Source organism: Gallus gallus, chromosome 5, assembly GCF_016699485.2.
Source record: "Gallus gallus isolate bGalGal1 chromosome 5, bGalGal1.mat.broiler.GRCg7b, whole genome shotgun sequence".
NCBI classification, from domain to species: domain Eukaryota; kingdom Metazoa; phylum Chordata; class Aves; order Galliformes; family Phasianidae; genus Gallus; species Gallus gallus.
Genome location: NC_052536.1, coordinates 3314059 through 3335576, shown reverse-complemented (window position 1 = coordinate 3335576; position 21518 = coordinate 3314059). Strand labels below are relative to the sequence as shown.

The window sequence follows — 21518 nt, the reverse complement described above, 5'->3', positions numbered from 1 at the left end:
TGGGGTTTTTTTGTTTCTTTTATGATTTTTGGTTTTTGGTGTTTTTTTGTTGTTGTTGTTTTTGTTTTTTTTTTTTAAGAAATAAACTAATTTACAGTTTGCAATTACTAGTCAGGTAGAATAGCAGTTCAAAAACTGGACTGCATTACAAAGCATTTTTCCAAACATCCATTTTGGATTATTGCTGAAAGGTACTGATTGGTCTATTCTGGACTAGTTTACAAACATTCAGAAAATAGTGGAAATGCATGAGTTAGAAATCTGGTACTATTCATGCCTCTGGTCTCAAAAGAATATGAAGATGGTAGCAAGTGATGAACATTTTCAAAGGTATATTGGTAGTAATTAGAGTTGCCTTTCTTTTGCACTAACAGAATCTTCAGACTTTTTCGCATTTCTTTCAGGTGATTTTTCCTCTTCAGGTTTAATCCATGAAGGGTTGCACAACATCTGGTGAGGGTGAAAACTGCATCCATGCAAATATCCTTTGACAATGCAAAAATCATGCAAGTCTGAATCTTTTTTATTTTATTATTATTATTATTTTGCTTGACTGTTTTGGTCTATCAGAAGAAAAGCACAGGTGTACTACTCATTTAAGATTTTTCCATTGATAAGTTTGCTGAGTACACTTTGGCATATTTGCAGATGTATAACTGTTTCGATCATCTCTCCCTCCCTCCCCAAAACTGTTGACGTGACAGTATAAAATTCAGTCATTAGATGACTAGGCTACTCAGTTCAAGTACAGAACAGTTTGGAACAATGTTGATAGCCAGGAGTCATTTTGAACAGTCGAACTGAAGAGTACAAGTTCATGAACTGAGTAACCAGTTCTCTCTCCAAAGTGTTGGAATAAAACATGTAAACATACTTCAAGTAACTGCATACTTTACAAGAGCTTTTAATAAAAAGCTGAGAATTTCTTGGGAACTGAATACCTGAAAGTTTGTCTCTGTTTCTGCAGTCTTCAACTGAGATGCTGAATTATTGCGATTCCCCAAGCACGTCTTGCGAGCCTGTCAATGGAGATATCACAGGTAACTTCTGTGGATTTTTTTCTAAAATACTCATGTTTTTTTTAAATACTCAGCCACTAGTAACATTTCCCTGTGTAGTCTGATGTGGCTGTAAATGTTTAGTAATTTAATACTTATTCTCTTCTCAGTAGAATTAGTCAAGTTTATTCCTACAATTGACCTGTGGAAGAGGATAGTAATTATAATCTGTTGTGAGTGAGGAAATAGTAATGAACAGCTGAAAGCTAACATTAAATTTGAGGACTCCTTCATTCCTATTTTCTTGTCTGATTTGCTAGATCTCTTCTGTATAATTATCATTGAGTTTATTGAATGGAGAAGTCAGAAAACTCTCAAGGTGTGGGAAGACTCGTTAAATTCATCACTGCCATTTTATTGCAGCAAAAATGTCATTTTCCTTACAAATACATGACAGAAAACAGAGATGAACAGTATAAATGAAATACTGGAAGAATTACAAAGTAGACTGCAAATGCAAAAGATCTTGTGTTATAAGTCTTAGGTCTTTAACAGCACAGAAATTTCAACTGAAATTAAATTAAAAGTCATTCAAGACTATGATCAAGACACCATAGGCAAAGAAAATGTGAAACATAGGTACAGATAATCTTAGGTCATTGCTTTGAAATTGCTCATGTTAGCAATCTTATTTATTTATTTATTTATTTATGGTTAATAGAAATTGATACATGAAAATGGAGTGAAAATTAAATATATACATATCAAATTTTAAGTCATAAAGACTCTTCCCAACTTAACAGTGATTACACTTATTTGAAATTTTAACATATGTCTTCCCCTGAAATGGTTCATTTTTAGCATAATAATCTGGAAAACTTTTGAAGTTAAATCGCATTGTACTATTTTTATACATCAGATATGTTGGTGACAAAAGGCATAAAATTCTTTAGTAGATAAATGTACGCATACAAAAAGAAATCAGTAACAACCACTACAAATTCCACCGGCATTTCTGCAACTTCTTTTAGATACTTGTTTTTCAAAAACTATGATTGAGAATACTTTTCTAGAATATTACCTAGATAGAATACAAGATAGGAAATAAAGCAACCTAAAAGAAAAAGAATATGTCTAAGTAGTGTGTCTTGAGGTTTTTTTCTTGGAGAATTTTTTCTCGAAAAAAAAATAAGCCTCAATTAATCCCACAGCATTTTAAATCACAGTAGGTTAAAAATTACCTTTCTCAGCAGAGAACATTGAAAATCAACACTATTGTGGAAATTAAACATCAAGAAATTGTATCAATATCCTTCCAGTACAAATTACATTAGATTGAAGTTAATTAAAAAGTCAGAGATTGACAAGAGGGAGGAAAATTCATTATGTTTTTGCACTTGAGGAATTCTGACAGTCCCTCACCTGTGATGAAGTTCATGTACAGAAAGTGTAGGTCTGACAGAACTTGTTTTTAGTGTATTTCCTAGTAAGTTAGATAAAATATTCTTTTCAGCTTAGTCACACTGAGATAAATGTGAGGGTTTCAGTCTCAGGACAAATAAATGATGCTGCAGGTCAAAAAAGGAACAGCATTACACAGTCAAGCTGTGTAATGAAGAAGATGCTATTTCCATCACACACTAATGACAGTATCCCAGGGGTTGGAAGGGACCTCAGGATATCCTCGAGTTCAACACCCCTGCTAAAGAAGGTACCCTACAATAAGTCACACAGGTAGACATCCAGATGGCTTTCGAATATCTCCATAGAAGAAGACTTCTCAAACTCTCTGGGCAGCCTGTTCCAGGCTTCCAATACAAGTTTTAGGAATGTCATACAATATCATTTACAAACACTACACTTCACATAGACCAGATAAGAAAGGCCCTTGTGGTAGGAAAACTAAAGTGAAGGTTCATGTTTGTAGCATTCCTAATTTTTCCACTCAAAGGTGTTTTCCTTTTTACCAATACACCATCTGGTACATTCTTCTAAACAAAACAACTTCTACGTCCTTATTATGTTGTTAAATAATAAAGAATTAATTGTCTCTTGTCTCTGTGAAAACATGTGTATTATTAACAAATAAAGTAGAGATTTGAGTGCCAGTAATGATCATCATGGCATCGGTCAACAGAAGTACCATAGCTAGGACTGTAACTGGACACTTTGAGCTCTGTTTTAAGTCAGGTCAGTTCCTAAAGATGAGATGGACAAGTATTATAGCATCTCCCACCATAAGCATAGCTCAGGCTAGAATCAGCCCAACTTAAGTCTCATGCATATACATCCCCACATATATTCACACATACATACATATATGTGTGTGTGTCCGTGCACAGGCATATATTTGTCTTAGTATATGTGTTGTATACAATCACATAGACACCTACAGACACATTCTCTAATGCAGATGTGTATCACTTATGACTGATATACAGATTAAAGCAAATAAACAAGCATATTCACAAATATATATTTTACTAGGTCTCTCTATGCCAAGTAGCAGGACGATTTTTTTGTTTGCTGTCTTATCTGCATGTCTCTTTCTATCCCACCCGCTCCTAAGAGTGGTAGCCAATTACAGAAATAGAGAACAACAGTTTCATGTGGTGGAAACTAGCACAAAGCAAAGATAATTGCTTTTATAAAATAAAGGGCTTAATTGTCATCAGTGTGGTTTCCTGTCTCATGATAGTAAGATTTTATGAATCTCTCCTGGAAGATACTGGGATTTTGCCATGCTTAGCATCAAGATTTCAACACACCAGCTCAGCTGGAAGGAGCTTTCAGGCCGTATTCTTGTTTTCCTCACTCAGCTATATTATTAAATATATAAGAATGACCATCACATTTACAGGCTTGTTAGAGATGAGGAGGAATTCTGCTATATTTATTTACTTGAAGACTTCTCAAATCAAGGACCTTTCATCCTAGTTTCATTAGCATGTGCCCACAGAAGCAACTCTTTCTAGATTCAGAAAGAAAAGCTTTCATTGTTTGTTTATAATCACAGCCTGTATTTATAGAAGCATACAGTTATTAAATAAACTGTGAGTAATCTCTGAAATCAAATGGCAATGAAGTGAGGCAGACAGATCATAGAATCTGTAGAATTGTAAGGAACCTTTAAAGGTCATCTGGCCAGATTACAACTCCCCTGTAATGAACAAGGACACCTACAGCTCCATCAGGTGCTCAGAGCCCCTTCAGCCTGACCCCAAATATCTTCAAGGACAGGGTTTCCACAACCTCTCTGGGCAACCTGTGCCAGTACCTCACCACCCTTATTGTAAAAAACTTCTTCCTTACAACCAACCTAAATCTCCCATTGTCTAATTTGAAACAATTTCCCCTTGTCTTATCACAGTCCCTGCTATAGAGTCCATCCCATTCTTTCTTGTAGCTCCCTTCTGGATACTGAAAAGCCACAGTGCATTCCTCTGAACCATACTGAGAGCTGTTTTCTCTGTTTTCTCCCTTCCCTAATATTTTCTTATTTTAATAAAAACAATAATTTTATATGTCACCATTAGTGAAACAAATCAGAATTTCACCCATGAATAAACTACTCGTACACAGCAATCTCTATGTTTTACCTGGAAGGACTCTTTGCCTTGTCATTAAGTTGCTGACACTGATTTGTCAAGGATGTCTGCCAAATTATTTATGGGCTTACTTTAAGAGAAATATTTTCCTCATTATATTACACATGCTGCTGCATTTTTATTGTAAGACATCAGGAAGTATCTAATGTCTGAGCACTTAATTTCAAAAGCTCTAATACACAGCAATGAGAATTCTGAACAGCGATTACTAGAAATGCATTCTTAATGTTGCCTTAATCAACACATTTTGTGTATGCAACAGGAAAAAAGCCATCTGCAACAGTGAAGAGAGAAATTTAACAAGGCATGATAATTGAGGTGGGACACATGCCTTGAAATATTGTTCCATTCTGATTAGTTTACTTTGCAATTTTATTAGCTAAGTATGTTCCTATGAAATTCTGATTATAAAATCTGCAGATTGATCAGTAAAATATGCAAAATTTCAGGGGTTATGGTATTCAGTTCAGCTTATGAACTATACAGCAGAGCAGGAGAGGTTCACAGCTGCATGTATAAATTATAAAGGTGGATCAGCCAAGTGTGCATCTTCATTTAAAAAGAACTTTCAAAAAGCCAGATAAAATTCAGCATGTCCCTTGGCTATTAAAATATGCAATTTCATCTGCAAACTGCTGAACCATGTAACTACCAGGGTATCCCACTGTATCTACGCAGGGATTAGGAGTTGCTTTTGTTACTCAAGGAATCATACAGCTTATCACAAGTGGACAGGAAACCAAGAAAATACATCCACCTCTGCTAAAGGGATAAATCATTTCCTATTTCCAAATATTTTGCATTGTTGGTTCAAAAAATCTGAAATGTTTAAAAGACAAACTTAGCTAAAATTAGCTAAAACTTTTCATGTTAAATTGAAAAAACTTAATATATATTTAAAACAGAAAAAACCCCTACCATCTTTTCTCAGACAATGCAAATCCTACCTAATACTGCAATTAATTTGATGTTTGAATTGTGATTAATCAACACACTGTCAATAATCTGCTTGTTAATTTACTGCATATGCAGCAGGCCCATTAGTGGTAAAAGTGCTACATTCTGGTTGTTCATATAACCTATCATTACAACCTGCACTTCAGAATGAAAATCATCAGATCATAAGATTTTAATTCTCTGTTATATGCATTACACACTTCTCTGATATGCGATTTTTTTTTCCCTACACTGAATATGGATATTTTGATTTCTTATATTTCTTTTTTTCTCATAATACAACTTTTCCAATTTTTGAACTTAGACATTAACCATCTCATTAACCAGATAAACTATTAAAATGCCATTCTGCTGTGAAAAAGAGGTTATTAGGCAAGTAAGGCCTACATTTTATTGGAGGAGTCACCATCCCTGGAGCTGTTCCAGAATCACGGAGATGTGGCACTGAGGAACGTAGTCAGTGGGCAATATTGGAGGTAGGTGGATGGTCAGAGTAGGTTATCTTAGAGGTCTTTTCCAACCTCACTGATTCCATGATTCTAAGTCTGTAAAGTGTGTGCATTTGTGTTCCTAAGACACTTCTACTGCTTTTCATACTCCTCTCCTATTTTAGTGCACAATGAACTTAGAGGATGGTTACATTAAATTGATGTAACATCTTCTGACCTGCATAGTGCTCATTTAAGAAGCAGCATTACTGAAATCACTTCAAGAATTCTATCATGATTTCTATCATTGAAATTCTGTTATAATAATAATTTCTTTTTCCTCTCTCTTTACCTCCTTGGAAAAGCAATGGGAGAACACAATATTAAAGTTCTGCAATTGAAATCAGAAGACAATAATGAAGGCAAATTTTGTGGGTGCTTAGAAACATGGATAAGTTTTGGTCCAATACTCCGTGTCCTTTTTACTGAATGATTAATGAGCATGCAGTGTTTGTTTACTGCAGGAAATTAAAGCAGTAAATAAAAGCACTATCACTTTTATACAAAGAAACTGTACGACACAGAACAAGAAACTTGAGATGATAAGAGAACAAAGAAACACTTTATAAACTGTTAGTTTTTAGCACAACCAAGTAAATGGTTATAAATGATATGCATAAGAAGTGTTTGAAATGAAAAACAGACAAAGTACATTTTTGCGTTTAAGTATTTGTCCTTAGAGTGTCAAAAAAGGGGAGCTTCTGGGAAGAGGGAAAAGCAGAACAGTACAAAGAAAATCTCTCCCTTCTGCACAGAGACTTTCAGGAGCCAGTCATAGGCAAAACGCATCTCTGGACAAAAAGTGCTATTGACAAGACTACTCTAATAAAAAAATAATAAATAACAAAAACTTTTTTTACAACAAAACTGAAGCTAAGTTTTTATGGTCTTAGACAAGCTTCAGATTACTGAAAGAGTCAAGATATACTATCAACTACATCCTGCCTACATCTGGCTATGAAAAGCCTCACATCAAAATTCATGGCAGCAAAGATGTCAGCAGAATCTATAATTCTGAAATGTGACTCAGGTCTGAAGTTTCACCATATTCATTTGAAGTCCTACTCTTTATCATGGCCTTAAGTTTTTCTTTCTTTTTTCTTTTTTTCCCCCTCACTTTCTCTTTTTCTAACAAAAGACACAAGAGAATCTATCAGATGTTCCTAACTACCCAGCCTGTACTTCCCTCACTGGGAGTTTTAGCAGTTGTAAAACTTCTGATAAACAAATAGGCAAAACCAAATAAAGCTAAAAATACAAGAAAAAAAAACTCTAACATGGGCAGAATACTCTTCAACTCTTCACCTGGGAAGAATACAGGGATGTTGTCCAGACTTGCAGATGTGGGATCAGGAAAGCCAAGGCACAGGCCGAACTGAACTTGGTGAGGGATATTAAAAACAATAAGAAGACATTCTACTGGTACATTGGCCAGAAGAGATAGACCAAAGTGAGTGTACCTCCTTTAGTAAATGTAGGAGAGCTGGCTTCAACAGATGAGTAAAAGGCTGAGGTACTGAAGGAGTTCTTTGCCTCAGTCTTCACTGGCAGCCAGGATTCTAAGATTTCTCATGTCCCTGAACTGTGCATCCCTAAACCTCTAGGTGGGGACCAGGAGAGTAGATCCCTCTCCCACTGTGAGGGCAGAGCAAGTCCGAGACCACCTCATGGGACTGAATGCATACAAGTCTATAAGGCTGGATGGCATGCATCCCAGGGTTCTGAATAAGCTTGTTGAGGTGGTTGCCAAGCTGCTCTCCATCATATTTGAAAAGTCATGGCTGTCAGGTGAGGTCCCAGGTGACTGGAAAAAAGGTCATGTAAATTCCATTTATGAAAAAGGGAGCAAGGAGGATCCGGGGAACTACAGGCCGGTGAGTCTCACCTCTGTGCCTGGAAAGATCAAGCAGCAGATCCTCCTGGATGACATGCTTGATCACATGAGGAATGAGCATGTCATCTGAGACAGCCAGCATGGTTTCACCAGGGAAGGTCATGCCTAACCAATCCGGTGGCCTTCTATGATGGAGTGATGGCATTGGTGGACAAAAGGATGTCATTTACCTGGACTTGTGCAAGGCATTTGACATGGTCCCTCATAACATCTTTATCTCCAAATTGGAGAGATGTGGATTTGATGACCACCTGGATAAGGAATAAGGAATTGGTTGAAAAGCCACAAATAAAGAGTGGTGATTAATGGTTCTATGTCCAGGTGGAGGCCGGTAATGAGTGGTGTCCCCCAGGAGTCATTCTTGGGAACAGTGCTCTTTAACATCTGTATCCGTTATACCATTGATGGAATTGAGCAAGTTTGCTGATGACACCAAGCTGAGTGGTGTGGTTGACACAGTGGAAGGAAGGGATTCCATTCATAGGGACTTCAGCAGACTTGAAATGTGAGCCCAGGAGAATCTAATGAGGTTCAGCACAGCAAAATGCAAGGTTTTGCACTTGCGCTGGAGGAATCCCAAGCATATATGCAGACTGGCAGGAACAGTCCTTGAGAGTAGCCCTGCAGAGAAGGACCTGGGGGTCCTGGTGGATGAAAAAATTAGCATTAGCCAGCAGTATGCCCTTGCAGCTAGGAAAGCAAATGGTATCCTGGGCTCCATAAGAAGAGGGAGGTGATTGTCCCTCTCTACTCTGCCCATGTGAGGCCTCATCTGGAGTACTGTGTCCAGGTCTGGAGCTCCCAACACAAGAAAGACAGAGAGCTGTTGGAGAGGGTCCAGAGGAGGGCCACAAAGATGATTAGACGGCTGGAGCACTTCCCCTGTGAAGTCAGACTGAGGGAGCTGGGCTTGTTCAGCCTGGAGAAGAGAAGGCTGCGGGGTGACCTCATTGCAGCCTTTCAGTACCTAAAGGGAGCCTATGAACAGGAGGGGAGCCAACTCTTTGAAAGGGTAGATAATAGCAGGACAAGGGGAAATGGTTTTAAGTTGAAGGAGGGAAGATTTAAGTTGGATATCAGGGGGAAGTTCTTTACCAAGAGAGTGGTGAGGTGCTAGAACAGACTGCCCAGAGTTGTGGATGCCCCATCTCTGGAGGTGTTCAAGGCCAAGTTGGATGGGGCCCAGAGCAGCCTGGTCTAGTATTAAATGTGGAGGTTAGCAGCCCTGCCTGCGGCAGAGAGATTGGAGATCAACGATCCTTGAGGTCCCTTCCAACCCAAGCCTTTCTATGATTCTATGAACATGTTCCCAAAATTGGAATTTTCTATAAGCGATAGTGTTCACAAGTACAAATAACAGCTTTTTATTATTGAAAGATGGTGATCCTTTAGGAAAATCAATTACTTGTAGTTCCTTAAGGACAGAAAGTGATATCTCTAAAATAACAATACCAGGATGATTTGTAGAAAGTAGCGTGTTTGGTTCATTTTTCAGAAAAAAAAAAAAAAATTATTTGTTTCCTTCCTTATCTGCAAATACATATATATTGTAGAATCATAGAATTACTCAGGTTGGAAAAGACCTTTGAGATCATCGAGACCAACCTCAACCAAACCTTACAACCCTAACAACCCAACACTAAATCATTAGATATGAAAATAATGATAAAAGGTTTCTATGTCATCATCTCACTTCTAGTTGCTCTCATTCAGATTGACAGTGAATACAAGAGAAAGAAAAACTTTCATCTTAAACAACAGCCAGGAAAATTATGCATCACTGCAAGCAATGCATAGGACAAAAAGTGGCCCAGGTATGGCCTTAAACTGGTAAAACAGTTGTGAGTGTTGTAAAAATTTTACTTTAATTAGTATCTCTGAAAATCTTGTTTTCATTTCTTTAATTAATGCTTGTTTTTCTGAGAAAAAATCTGGTTTTCATCATTTAAGTTTGGCTGGCATGATATCAAAAGGTCAAGTGTGAGATCCTAGGAAAGAATACGGATTTATCCTATGTCTTCAATGGGATGGTAGCAGAGAAATAGAGAAAATTCTCTGGGAAATGAATTATTTAATACTCTTTTGGCAAGAAAATCCAGTATTTGAGTGCAGCCACATTTGGATAATATGTATTTCTACAAAACCCTATGGATACTGATATTTTTGGAGATCTACTCTTTTACTTTAAGGAACAGATTGTTTCAGTCTGTCCCGCATCCCAGAGGCCATGCTTCTTCATCACTGTCCACTTTATTATGCTTAGAAATGGAAGTAACATTTTTAATAATACCATAGGTTCTGTTTCTATTGGCAATTAATATTGTACTGGAGGTATATAATAATTGAGAGACTAAATGATACAAGTCTTAATCCTATAAATCAAGCCTAGATGTATAACCTGATTTCTATATCTGTGAATTATAATGCACTTAGAGGAAGGAAGGGAACAGGATTAAAGTTTGAATGATCTTCAATCATGACAAATGCTTCAGCTTCTCAGAACTTGTAACTCCAGTTAGAGACTTCCTTTGCCTTCTCAGACAAATGCTTCATACCAATGTGAGCCATGTTGACTAAATGGATGAGAATACAAGTTGGTAGCAGCACAGAACAACATCCTTCTCCAAATACAAATAATTAAATCCCCGCTTTTATGGAAAAAATGCTCCTTTGTCAGTATCTTTCATTGCATAATTTGAAACAGAATGAGTGTTTATTCATTCTCCTGAGTTGAGCAATAGTTTAATTTCTCTTTTTTTTTCTCTCTGCTTAATATATTTATTTTAGTTAAAAGTTTGAATCTCTTTCCACAAATGTTTAGCAAAGCTCTACATAAATTAGCCAATGTTTCATTAAAGGTTTCATAACTTTTCCAAAGTGTAACCAACCTCCAGTCATAATCTAAATGGAGTGCATAGAATCATAGAATGGTCTGGTGTGGAGAGTTTTATTGATGACTGGCTGACTGAGAAAGGCCATGTAGACACTGTGCAGCTGGTCATGCACAAGGACAAGGAACAAAACAGGATGTAGATTGAGGAGGTTGGCAGCAGTGTTTGGAGAAGTCAGCAAGAGAATGTTTGCTGAGAGATAACCACAGAGCACAAAGATAGGCGTAGTTGACACTGACTAGCGAGCCAATCCTGAGCTCCACTTAGCAATATGTATGAGCCTATTATCCGTGCTATAAATGTACACGCAGCCGAAACAATAAACGAGATTTGCTGATCATCTACTATGGTCGTCGCATTTCTCCCGCCGATTCCTACACTCTGGCTAGAAAAGGACCTCAAAGATCATCTAGTTTTAACCCACCTGCCATGAGCAGGGTCACCAACCACCAGACCAGGCTGTCCAGAGCCACATCCAGCCTTGCTTAGCTTCAGCTTCAGAATTATAGATCTTATTCTTTCTTCTCCTTCTTATTAAGAAGTAAAATCTTTATCTTTAGACATAAAGAATGCTGCAACAGCAAGTTAATAACACTTCTGTGTACATAATTTCTTTTTGTCTTTGCCCTCTCAAGAGGATGTGGCAGAGGAGAAGTCATTTATAACTAAATAAAATATTAATGTTTGCAAAAAATGTGTGATATATGCAGCTTCTTTGCTGGGTACTCTGTCACCTAGATCAGGTCCCCAGAGTTTTCTTCATGCTGCTATACATTGCTATGATTGCTACCAGCAAGCCACATGCTCACCTCCATGGGAGATGGTTGTGTTTGGATGAAGGTGATGCACTCAGAAGTTCATTCAAGAGGCACTGTGACTATCTCATATTTTTGCTGCCATCTCCTATATTTCACCTGCAACTTAGTCGAGTTTGACCTCTATTTTAGACTACTTAGCTGAAAATATATTCTGAAAAAAAAAAAATGTGTATATCCCTCATTCTTTCTGTTCATTTTTTCCTGTTTCATTTGTGTTATTCTAATTGCAGTCTTAGTGAATGTGAATAGGATTTATGTCTCCAGCTCCCACTGCGTTGCCCGGATGGGAGATGTGACTCAGTAAAAGCAGCAGACTTAACTCTCTGGTAGATGTGTCATAAGAAGAAGAAAATTTGCAGCTTGCCCAGACTCGCAGTGAATGGGATTGTCTGCCTCCACTATCACACTGCCACCTCTTATTCCTCAAGCTAACCATCTAACCATCTCCCTGAAAGTTCTGTTTGTACCAAATGAAGCTTCTGTGACAGTGGTGTTTGATCATTAGTGGAATTGCTGTGTAAACAATGTTCTGCATCTTGCCCAGTTGCAGCAGCTTATTAACCATGTTGCTGCATGAACAAACCCATTCTTGAAACAGTTCAACATCACATCATATCTTTCTCCACCGCTTTTCTTCCCACAATAGCTCTACAAATCCTACAGAGTAATAGAACCCAATAGTATACCTGCAAGGATTAGCTGTGAGGTGTATTTTCTCTTCATCACTTTAAGGTAGAAAATGGCTTATAAAATATATGCGTCACCTTGGTTAGGGACAAGTAAATCACACTGATAGTCCCCTAGGGTTTTAATGTTTTCATATAATCTAGACTAAAACCTGATTTCTAGGTGAGCTCAGCTTACATCTTGAGAATCACGCTCCTGGATGCTCTGATTTTCTTCCTTTCTTGAGGTCACATGAAGACTCTCTTTCTCTGATGAGACATTTTGCTAGACATTAAAAAAAAAAGAAAAAAAAATTAAACCTGCAGATAAAACTTCATAAAAGTCAAACTATAAAATCAGGAGAATTGCAAAAGTCAGGTATTACAAACTGTTAACTACTTCAAACACTGCATTTTCAATGCATTTCATAAAGAGTAATGTTTTAATACAAGCTTTCATTAAATTATTCTCTAGACAGGGTTTCTTCTGCATAAATAATCAAGACTTTCAGTCTGAAATTGACCACATAGAAGTGACTTGGTTGTATATTATTTTGTACGTTACTAAGCAAGATCAATACTTCATAATGCAATACAAGTTAAACTACATTTTCTCTAGGACCAACATTTTGGGGAGGAGGGTGAGAAGAGAGGTGTAAAGAAGGTGTTTTGTGAAATAATGAATATCATTTCACAACTGGTCTTTTATGCTTATTGAGTGATTTGCCTGTTTGGATTGCAGTCATGATAAAACAGTTCTACAAACTCAAATTTCTTCTGTTGAATGACACAAGTGTATGTACATGGAATGATTCACAGTACCTGTATAATACATATTAATATGATTTCTTGACTGCCTGCAGCAGTAAATCTACATAGGAGGCCAGGAAAATCAGTCAGCTTGACCCCTTATTAACACAGCAAAATGAAGGTATATACAAAATATACTTGCATTTTCAGAATGGTGTAAAAGTTCTTTACCTATGCACACCAAACCAGTGTTTAAGTTGCTGCTCAAATACCTCCAATTGGAGGATTCCAACATTTTTCTATGGAAATAACTGGAGAGCTATTCTGGGGCATCTAATAAGGCGGCAGATGGCTATTTAAGGCAATTTCCAAAATGCAAAGCTATGGGCTAACAAAAAGATGTCACATCTATCCATTGTGTTATTGTGCTCTGAATTCTGCAGTTCTTTTTCTACTACAGCTCATTTTGAGAGCATTGCATATTTCACATAATTTAACCAAATGTTTTCTAGTAGAACCTTAAACTAACATTTTCAATTGCCTCACCTGTAACAAATGCATTTTCTTATTTATATTTACACAGTTTTGGGGGGAAAAAAACAGCAAGAAGGCTCATGAAAATGGATGCAATCAATTTTCTCTGGATCAATAAGAAGTAATCTGTAATTATTCACTGTACCTCAGTTTTCAAGATAGTGCAAAACTATGCACCTATATTTAACTGCAAACAAGGACTCATGAGAAAGGATACCTAAGTCATTTGTTTTCGGGGGAGAAATTAAAAATAAGCCATTTCCAGTGAGATTTAACAGGGAAAAGAGCTAGAATTACCAATGTAACTGAAAACAGAAATACTATTCCTCAGACTGACTTTGTGAAATCCACAAAAAAATAATGTACATCAAGCTGAAGACAAAACATCACCATCTCCGTGTCATACAGCAATTATACACAGGCTTGTAAGAAAAATATTGAAACTATGGAAGACAGCTGTTTGGCTATTCAGAAAAATTAAGCACAAAGACAACTGCATATATCACAAAGTTTTGGACTCTAGTAGAGCTAAGCACTGTCTGTCCAGATTAAATTTTAAATCAGTAATGACCATCCTACAAAAATCTAAGCAGAGTACAATACACTACAAGTGTGAGTAGTCATTTATATATTAAAATATATATAATCAAGATTATATAACAGAATCATTAAGATTGGAAAAGGCCACTAAGATAATCTAGTCCACCCACCAGCCCATCACCACCATATTTCATGCTGTGTAATACCTTCATTGAGATATAACTGTGTATTTATATATGTGTCTGCACTTCAGTGTGAGAGAACACAAGACTGAAATTAAATGTCATTGGTCTAATTACTAATTATTATTAATCTGTTCATAATCATAGAAGACCACTAAAGATCACTCAGACCAACCATTAAGACCACTAAGACCATTAAGTCCAACCATTAAGCTATCACCACCATGCCCACTAGCTCATGTCCCTCAGTGCCACAATAATGTGACAGTTTCAGTGGAGTGAGAGGCAGTGACGGGTTTGTTCTTTTTTGCATGCATACATTCTCTTCTAGCAGTTATTATCAACAAAATGTTATTACACTTGCTGGTATCTTTAGAGTTGAAGGACACTTCAACTTCTCTGGAACATGGATTTTTTTATGTTTATTTTCTTATGGTATCAAATTTATATTTTCAAATTTTCTGCATTTATCAGAATAGATGTTCACTTGCACAACAGTGGCAAGAAAACAATTTCCTGTTTTTCCCCCTAAGCCCCTAAGTCTTAGAATATCTCCTAACAATAATAACAGAAGCAAGAACGAATTACTTGTAGGTGATTGTGAATAATTCAGCTAGGAGGAAAACAGAAATGTTAATCAGATCTTAGCTGTGAACCAGATGTTATGTTCTCAAGTTATACAAGACTTTGCAAGTTTCCAAAGTAAATGTGTATTATGTCCAATACTCAAAATAGAAGTACAGCAGACAGAATAACGAAGTTTCTACTCCTCTCTTAGCAGAGTCTAGAAGTTCTAGGATTGTCACCAGTATTCTCTGAGTTTGTATTAACATGTAATAACCTGAGAGCAGGGCGTGGACAACTGTTTTATTACCCACAGCCAAAGAGCAGCCTCAGGTCCAGAGCCAATCAGATGACATTTTCTGAAAGCTCTTGCTGCCATAGAAATCTTTTATCACTTCCATTTGTTCTACATAAAACTCAGTAATAAGCCAGTAGAATTTAATTCTGGGTACATTCTGATATTTGCTCTACAAGATCATTCTGGCTGCCAGATTTCTTTTGCCTGCACTTTTCTATAGTCTGATGCTCTATGAATAAAGACCAAACCAACCAACCAAAGTAAATTGTCTTGAAAGTGCAGCTTAACTTTAGAGATAAAATCACTAACCTGTACTATTCTGAAATGTATTCATATTTGACGAAAGAGGACACTCAGACACATTCTGTGTCTTGTAGGGCAATTCTACTGCCACATACTTTTACTTGTGCAGTTAGAAGAAAAATTCTTAATAAAAATTACATTTATAGTTTCCTTCAGATAACAGAACAGAGACCTGCAGCTAAATATATGAGGACATCTGCAATAAACAACTACGAAATTTCAGGACAGATGGCATTCTGACATTATTTGAAATGACATCCCACCACAATAACACCACAAAAAGAAACAGCTATTCAACTTTGAGGGTTACTGACCATTGCAAAATTTTCCAAATTAGTCCCAATTACAAAAACACCTATGCCCAGTTATTTTTATGCTTATTCAATGAAAAATGCTACTTTCAGCATTGAGTGTCAACGTAATTCTGCATTTACTACCAGTGCTATGTTAGCCCACTGTTTGTTCGCTCTTCAGAAGAGGACATGATTGCAAAGTGAATATAAAGGAAGACAAACCCAAGCATATCTGTCATTGCTAAAGAATATCCAAACTTGCTATCCAAATTCATGTTTTAAGCTATTCATAAACTTAAATTATACTAGTACAAAAAACAAGCTAAAAATTCTGAGTATTTAATAATTTATAAAACAAGAGCATTGAAAAGAACATCTTATCAGTAAAAAACAACACAAGATTTCAACATTATCATCAGCAAGAGATGTGGAATTCAGTCTGAGAAGTCAGTAGAGCTGCTAAACCATTGGCCTAAAAATATGGGTGGATTTGTTACACAGCACATCAAGATTTCCTTAAATTATTGTACTGTGGAAGAACTTTCTAATATACTTCTGGCATCCATGTCATTAATCATTTCCATTTCAATTATAAACTTTTACCTTTTTGTTTCTCTGTCAAACAAATTAATTGGAGGCAACCTGAGAAATGATGGTTGTGTACACTGTAAAAGATATATCTATTTTCTGTATCCTACTGTTGCCTAGGGGATCAATTCTGTAACATGTTGTCTATTCTATAGGCTTGCTATGAAACACTTGGATATTGTTCCAATAATTTTATAGGCAGTAATGACTCCTCTACATTTCACTGCCTTATACTAACAAAAACATTCTTCAAATCTTGTTTTCAAGTATATTTTTGAACTCCAAGAGAGAACAGACTTTGACATGACTTTCCACATCTTCTAGGAGTGTCTGGTGAAATTCTGCAAGAATGCACTCTGTTTCTGAATGTTCTATTTTCTACCTACTTCTGTTGTGATCTGCAAAGACCAATTCAAATTCATAAACAATTTAGCAGTTGCAATACCTGAAGGATTACATAAGGACACAGAGAGATACAGAACTTTGGCTGACTGACCTATACAAATCAGAGCCTTACAGTTGCTGAAAATCCATCACCCAGATAGTGCTACCCATTAAACAACAGCAAGCAATCACATGAAAAAATAAAAAAAAAGGGCAGAAGTTGTTATTACTGAGACAAGGTATCAAAAAACATATATGAAAAGAGGCAACCATTATTATACACCTTACATAATAATATAAAAAATGAAACAAGCATTAGATACAAATGACAATTGAAAAAGACCACATATATTATATTCTGATAATATGTCTACATGACACAAACAACAGAAGATAGTTATTCCTGTAAGGTTATTTTCATCTCATTTTCCTATTTCTAATTGTTGCTTGCCACATTACATATTGGAATTCATTTGAAACAATGAAAAAGCATGGAAATCATAATAATCAGCATGTTACAAAGGGCTCTCCCATAGTGCTTTTCAGTAGGTAATGCCACTTATTTCATAGATGATGAGAAAGAAGTACAGCATGGCAAACAACAGGATCACTTAATTAGTGGAAATTAATGGAAAAGAACTTTGTTTCTTTGAGTTGGTTGTGCTGAATCTTACATTACTTGCCTCACACAGGAATAATAAGTAATCGTCAATCAAAATTAAGAATATTGTAGTAGAATACAGAAATTATATTATCTGCCAAAAAATGCAAGTTTTCTTTTGTGCCCTAGGCATGTGAATTGAGTGAATACATTTTAGAATTTCTAAGCCTTCATGTGCACTTAAAATGCTAAGATGGGAACAAATATAACTAAAGATGGCAAGTAAACTGTAGTATAAATTCCACAGAGGAACAGCAAAACTAAGTATTCCATAGTTCCACAAGGAACTAGCAAAACTATGTATTCCATATTAAGCAATTAAAAATATTCAACTGCAAAGCGCAGCTTGTAGAGCATTTGTACAAATGCTACTCTGTACAGCACAAGAGCTCAAGACATCTATTTGTATTATGTGCTAAGATCAGTATTTTTTATTTCTCTTGAGCCCCAGTGAAATACTAATGCACACTTTTGAAAAATAAAAAAAAAAACAAAAAACTTCATCAATAAAGGACATGTACTTTTTAAACTATAAACAATATATGGAGATTAAGCTGATTTTTCAAATGTCTTCCTAATAAAAAATTAATACACAGGCACAATGTTATCATTTGAGGAGGAAGGGTCACCTTGACAAAGTTTAACTGCTTTAGACACTTACATAATCACCATGCTGCCTTTCAACTGAATGTTGATGAGTTGGTAGCTTTGTTTAATAGATCACTTCATACAAAAGCTGGCCACTATTTTTGTCTCTAAATTCATGTTGAAACAATTTTATGCAATTCCAGTGGGACTAGTGTCACAGAATTATCTAGATAAATCTGTGCCCGTGACAGGGGGGCAGTAGGCTCATGGGCCACCTGGCTTCCCAAAAAAAAAAAAGCAGAGGCAACGATCTAAGGAGAACTTATTTTACTAACTATGATATTGGAATGCAAGATGACACGATATAATACAATCTAATTGAAAGTAAGGATAATAAATCAAATGAAATAAGAGAGAGAGAGAGAGAGTTTCCAAAACTGAAAGCCCTACTTGATGAAGGTGCACGGCTTGGAAGCACACCCACTCCTCTCCTTGGCAGCAAGCGAAAGCGAAAGACCGTGCGCAACTAGACGACGTATCTTTCATGATGTATCTTCCTTCTCTGACTGTGAGGTCCTCTGGGATACGTAGTTCTTCTCTTTTGTCCATGATGTTATGATGTGGAATACCAATAGCAAAATTACAAAACCATGACAACTAGTCTAATCTTAAAATAATCTGTTTGAGATTATACACTTTCAATTTTTTCTCCCACTTGATTTGCAGAGGGAGTTAGACACTGAACTTATCTATCTTTGCAGTCCTCTGAGCCACATCACTGTCGCGTAGTTACAGGGTCGTCTGTGAAAAACAAAACTGCTTTTCTTTTTTTGTCTCAAAGCTTGGTTCGTGAGGCCTTTTTGGTGATAAGACTCCAAATGACAACTGCAAATTCTAGGAGGGCGAGTGATGGGTGTCACACCAATCACACACACCATGCCACAATACTTCTGGTTTTGAGTGCAAACATAAGGAGGAGGGGACAAGCAGTCTTTTTCCGGGGTGCGGCTTGAAGAAGATGACCACTGCAGAAGGCGATAATGCTTGTGCATGGCAACAAAGACATCACTCCCTACTGGCTTAGCTGTTGGGCCAGGTATGTAACACTAACTGAAAGGAAAGAAGAAGAAGGAAAAAAACTTAGAAATGGGGGATAAAAGGCTAAATGACTAAACTAAGGAATTTGGAGAAAAAAATTCCCGAAGCAACCTTTGATGGAGGCTTCCCTGAAGTGAAAAGCCTCTTCAGAAGAACTCCCTGGGGCATGCTTGCTGCGAAGCTTCCTGGCTTTCTCCCATCCCCCGTAGTGACTGGACAAGTACCTGAGATCAACAGACCTACTACAAACCGTACTGGACCCACGGTGCGACTCTCTTGCTCCCTACAAAGACTCCTTGCTTTTACTTCCTATCTCTTGTATCGCCCATCTTCCCTTCTCCATATCCCTAAGCAACGAGGATTTGTAATAAACTGGTCAGGCTAACATTTGACCCGTTGTGTCTTAATCTTGCCATCAGGTATATATATATTAAAAGAGCCTCCTCTCCCTCCTATTAATTGGAGGAAGACAACATCGAAGACAATTCACTGGATCACCAAATCGCATTTTATTTCCTAATATCTCCATTCAGAACTGGGGCAATGCTAAGCTTCATTATCATAATCCAGCCTTCAATTTAATTTTACAGCTGATAATTTAAAAGGCCAGCGCTAGGATCTCACCAGGTTAACATCTGCACAACCAAGCTCAAGTTCTAGTGCAAGTATTAAAATAGAAGTACTCTGCTTAGAGTACTTCCCTGTATTCTGATGTTCATGATTTGTTGGGTGGAAGAGGCTGCCAGTGTATAAATGGTCAGCAGTTACATGGTCAGGTAGTTGGACTAGATGAACTCTGAAGGTCACTTCCAACTAAACTATTCTATCTTCTATTCTAAATAAATAATTTGTAACAAATTCCATAATCACACTGTAATCATCCAATTTGTCTTTGGTACTCAGTCTGTAGTACAGAAATGTTAAATGAAGAAACAACTGAAAATGATTGTCTAAACTCTGCAAAGATTGAGGAGCATGACACGTTACTAAAAGCACTGAATACCTCCATTCAAATGTTGAAAGGTAAAAGAACACCAGCTACTCTTAAGTACAAAACAAATCAAGCAACTGGAAATCTCACTGAATTTTTAAAATTAATACAAGCTTAACATATTTGAAAAGTAGTATTTTCATCTAGATAAAACATGTCTGTACTTGTGATTGTGTAAGAAATGGGGCTACTGTTTTGAAAGAAGTATCTCATAATATATAGTAACGAAAAAGGTCCAATATCAATGTCAAAATGTCAAATTCAATATAAAAAAACTCATTTGTCATCACTTCAAATATTCAACTTAACCACCATCTGCTTAAATTTAAGATTTTAACAAGCTTAGGCTTAATACTAAGAAGCTTTTGTTTAATTGTTTTAATTGAATGTGAGCTATTCCATGATTGAATGGCACACGCTATTACTCTCTTATTCACACTATTACTTCACACTATTAATCTCTCATCCAAAATGAAATCTATAACATTTTAGTTTTATACCACAATAAATTAAGAAGGCATAGCTTAAAAATAATGGAATGAAATGTCAGCTTTAGGTCAATAGGTGATTTCTTAAATTACTCAAAACTAAATTGAACTTGAATGCCTTAGGTCTATTGTGCCTTTTTCCAAATCACATCTTTCCTCAAATAAAAGAAAAATAACAACTATCTCTAATGTTTCCCACCTGGCTTCACATATACATATAAAGTGAAGCTTTGTAACAGTAGATTAATAATAGATGCCATACAGAGGATAACCACATCAGTAAACCACATCAGTAATTATCATCAGCTACTTGTACCCTGTAACAAGACAAAGAGAAGTCAAAAAACTAATCTATGAAATGAGGATAATAATAATGTCACTAAAACTTGAATGATATAATTTATAATGACATTATTAAATGAAAACGTTATTATTTTGGGATATGAACTAAAAAGATGCCAGGTGCTTTTTTTTTTTTTCCCCTCTAGTTTCCAGTGATTGTACTAAGTGAAAAACAAACAAACAAACAAACAAGACATCTAAAACTAATTTACTATCAAGGGAATGTGCTAATAGTGAAGACTTCTTTAAAGTAAGCAATAAAATCAAGGAATTTGAGCTTTCAATTTAATGATTTCTGGCATTAAATATTTTCCAGCATGTAATAAAATTTTATTTAAAATCAATCACTGAAGAACTCTAGAAAAAGGTCTGTGGAAGTTTTCAGAGCAAATAAAATCATGCTCAATCCAAGGCAAATTCAGGAAATAAAATATAAGAGGAAGAGTTGCCATACTCATACAAATCGTCATTAAAGAAAAAATAATACATGACTATGGTTGGCATTCAGTTAATCATAATGATAAAGTCTATAGGCTATAATAGAGCAACAAATAAGGAGACCATTTCTTGAAGGTATAGATCATGCTAGGAATTC

The 21518-nt window shown here is 36.2% G+C and overlaps 1 long non-coding RNA gene across 7 annotated transcripts in view; it reads right to left on the bottom strand.

Moving 5' to 3' along the window:
* LOC112532481 overlaps window positions 1-21518 on the bottom strand; it is a 99089-nt gene that overhangs the window by 12928 nt on the left and 64643 nt on the right. For all 7 annotated transcript variants that reach the window (XR_003075278.3, XR_003075276.3, XR_006939366.1 and 4 more), the window contains 2 exons: window positions 12519-12605; window positions 942-1019 (listed from right to left, as the gene is read on the bottom strand). This is a non-coding gene — a long non-coding RNA (uncharacterized LOC112532481). The remainder of the gene's footprint in view (window positions 1-941; window positions 1020-12518; window positions 12606-21518) is intronic.